Below are 4,146 nucleotides of genomic sequence, written 5' to 3' on the forward strand. Positions count from 1 at the left end.
TCGAAGTGTGTGCCGATGGAGTCGAGTGGCGAGGGAGGTGTGTGCCCCTTGGTATGGATTGATGATGGCCATGGCGCGACCTAGAGCAGGCCACATGAGTTTTGTACATGGTGTGTAAAGAAGCTATCATTGCCGATTTTTTGGCGTTGTCTTTCCCCCCCTTCTCCCCTTTCTTCTTTGTTCGTCTCTAGGATGTGTGGTGCCGGTGTGTGTGAGCACGTGCATCCCCCGGGCCCCCTGTGTGTATGAGAGAGAGAGAGAGAGAGAGAGAGAGAGAGAGGTGTTGAATTGTGGAAGTGCGAGAAGCGGGCAAGATCAGTGTGGTAGTTGTCTGAGGATTGTGCAGAGTGTTTGTGCATTGGGCGAAGTGCAGGCGAGGCCCTGCTAGTGTGAATCGTCTTTTTTGAAGGTGTTTTCGAGAGGACAGGGATGCTGTGAATACTCTCAGCTATATATAGGCCATTGCGTGTGTGTCGGGTGTGTTCCCAATTCCCCCTCTCCAACGCGTTCACATTGAGTAGAGCTACACATCAGGCACTTTAGATTTTGGAAACGAAGACTTGCAAATTTCAGCCAGACATCCTACGTGATTTTGCACCGTGTGTTTTGGGTTGGGGTTTTGGTTCAAAGACCTTAGGGAGAGCGACCTATTGGTGTTAGTAGGGTCTCCTTTAAGTTTTGTGGTGTTTTGAGATTGTTTGATGGGTGTTCGGCTCTAGAAAGCGTTATAGGAAGTTTCCTCTTATGAACTCTTGAACGCTGTAGCTTTGACATTGGGTAAAGACCTCTGTAGGAATTAGTTAGGAGTCGGTCGAGTGTAGGTTGACACCCTATGCTTGCTTCCACGCGCCTGCGGGTCGAGCTTCGTCTTGAGGTGGCAAATCTTGTTAGGGGAGTTCTTGCTGTGCTGACGTCCGTTGTGGCGTATCCGTCCAACATCAATTTTCAAGTCATTTGGATAGTAGAACTCAATTTCTCAGTGAATATGGAAAAAAGCTAACTTCCGACTACTGAGTGCAACAGGATCTATGGCAGCTGCAAAAGCACCGGCAAAGAAGAAGAGGATGAGCATAAAAGATTACTTGGAAGAAGTAGAGCCCTTTGTCATCCCAGAAGGAACACTGAAGCCAACCAGCACGTGGATTCAGGAGGATTTGCTAGAGTCTAATGACTTGAAGATCTACCAGGGCACATTCAAGGATACTGAAGGAAATGCAATAGAGCTACCCATGCTACCTCGGGAGCTCAATGAGTTTGTCAGAAGCAAGATGGGAGAATACCTAGAGAAGATAGATCTCCATAACTACTTTGAAGCTCTGCTAGCGGGAATCGACATCAAAAGAGTTTGGAAATTTGTAACTACAATCAAAGAAGATGGAGTGGCCAGAGTCACTGATCTGCAGGGCAAGCCGGACACTATGATTGTAATCACAGAGAGAATGGTGGCGGTAGCACTAGACCTCTCCAACAAAGGGGATAGTGTAACCAAAAGAAGAGATGAAGTCAAGGTGTACTCGGAAAAGAAAAACAACTACATTGATGGGGGCTTTTCACAAGCCAAGCTCCCATATCCCTCTTCTCTCGTTCCCACCCCATGAAAACCCCTTCTTAGGGAGGGCGTGATAAAAGGCATTGGAAAAAGTAAGAAAAAAATAAAGTATGATTATGTAAATATATAAGAAAGGTAAAATAGGCCACCTCATGCCTGCGGGGTAGCCCATCCCCACCTTGCCTCCTTTTTCTTCACTGTTGCCCCGCCGTGTGTCCCTTTTCCTCTCCTCCACTCAAAAGGTCAACCCCCTCTCTCTTCCCCTTGTCCTTTCTCCTTTCTCTCTCCCCTCAAGCTACCCCACCTCTCACCAATAATGCATTCTAACTCACCAATAATGCACCCTAACTCACATGCAACTTACCCTATCTTCCAAAATAGTATACCCCACCCCCCCTTTCTCTCTCCTATCATATTCCATGACCCAAATACCCTCCTCTCTCTCTAAAGGGCGCCATGTCTCTTGTCTTGTAGCTAAATAACCTCCCCCACACTCACACACACTCAGTTTCATTGGAAAAGGTGCCCATAGACCCATCCCCACCAGGTGGTTAACTGATTTTTCTTGTGTTCATACACATCTGCACATAGATTCACCTCTGAACACACTCCCCTCTCTCCCCTCTTGTAATTACTTTAGTCTCCATGTCACCTCTCACTTTTTTTCATCAACCCATCTCTCTCTCTTAGTCTCTCTCTCATGAGACTTCTGTTCTGGCATATATACACACAGCCAGACAAGTGGGGCCCACAGTCACATGGCCTATGTAGATAATGATTTCTTCATTTCTAAATTCTATAATTTCTCCCCCCTCCTTCCCTATATAAAGAGGGGTCACCATCACACTAAAGACACAACATCACCAAAGAACACACTATGCACTGTGTGTGCCTAGTGCACACACACACACCTACACCATCACCGCAATCACCATGCTTGTCTTGAGCATGACCTCTACACCCTTGGCTATGGAAGATGAAGGGAAACTAAGTGAAGGATGATGGCCATAACCCTCGTGCGAGTCTTCGCCATCAACTCCCACGTATACGCCATGTGCTCTACCACTCTCTCCCTTCTCATTCCCCTACCCTATGCTCCCCATTTCATCGCCTTATTCTCTAAATAAAGCTTGAGGTTTTCTGAGTATGTTTTCTTGCAATTTTTTGCCCATGTGAGGTGTGCGGAATCGCCACCTAGTCTTGTGTTTGGAGTGAGCTTGTGTATGTGTGAAGGGTGTGCGGATTCGCCATCCTTTTGTGGTGCCTAAGTACTAATCCGCTATATCCCCTCCCTCACTCTCTCTCTCTCTCTCTCTCTCTCTCTCTCTCACTTGATCTCATTCCCTTTCCTCTTCATCATTACTCCCAAGCATCCATCTCTCTTGGATGAAAACGTTGTTATGGTGGTGTGTTGTTTGCGTCCTAGCCGCTAAAGCTAGGTGGTGCCCCTGTTTGCTTTACCATGACAGGCTCGAGGCGTGCCATTCGGTCCCCGGTGTTTTAGAGGCTGTCGGGGTTCGGGGTTCGCTTTGCTCCCGTCATTTGGTGCCCCCACTGAGGATCTTTTCATGAAACCCTTCAATTTACAAGACTGAAACCCGTAAACTATTGTGAATGGATGAATGGCTAGCAGGATTTGCTAATTGGACGACAGAAGAAGAAGATCTCCAAGCACAACTAGACGAACTTCGCATCTCCATCGAAGCTCGAGTGCGAGGTGTAACGCTAATCGATTGGCAATGGGAGAGTCAACCAACACGCCAAACCCAGTGGATATACATAGGCCAAGTGCCAAGAAGAAGAAGGAGAAGGTCGAAACCATGTCCGCAACCTACAACCAACCAACAACAACAAAATGGAAGGAGATCTGCATAATAGAGAATCAACACTATTCTACTTTGAGAATCGGGTAACTCAAGTCACCGAGGTAATTAACACAGTCAGTTTTCAAGTCGCACCTGATGCTGCAGCACAGATAACGGAATCATTGGCTCACACTCACTAGAGAAAGTAGGGATCTACTGAGTTTGTTTCAGGAAAGAACTCCACCCTCTCCCACAAGCTTGGACAGTGACTAAGCACCTCTAAGCTTCACATGAATCAGTGCAACCTACCTGAAGACAGATCACACATACCAACACGTGTACGCTCAATCAAGGTAATACTGGACTTGAAGGCTCACTACCAGCACGTCATTGACACCATGCTGGGTGGGGAGCGAATTTTTGAGGTTCTGGCATCAGATCAGCCATTTGTCTTACCTTTGGTACAAGGCAATGTACCATTTGAAGTTTTAATCTATGTCCTAGTATAAGAGGGTATACACGCCTCCTTGTAAAGAAGAAAAAAAACTTTTGCAAGTTAAGAAGTGTGTCTTTCTAGCTCTCTCTCAGTATTCATGGCAAGTGTAGCATTTCCAACATTTAAAGGAAAGAAGGGGGAGGATTTGGTAACAGACTTCCTAGATGACTTTGAAGTAGCATGTGTAGTGAGCAACAAAGATACGGATGAATCCCGGGCTAGAATCTTTAAGCATCTCATGAAGCTAGAAGCTAGATCATGGTACAATGCACTTCCACAAGCAACCAAGGATGACT

Source organism: Adiantum capillus-veneris, chromosome 29 (genome assembly GCF_014529385.1).
Source record: "Adiantum capillus-veneris isolate H3 chromosome 29, ASM1452938v2, whole genome shotgun sequence".
NCBI lineage: Eukaryota > Viridiplantae > Streptophyta > Polypodiopsida > Polypodiales > Pteridaceae > Adiantum > Adiantum capillus-veneris.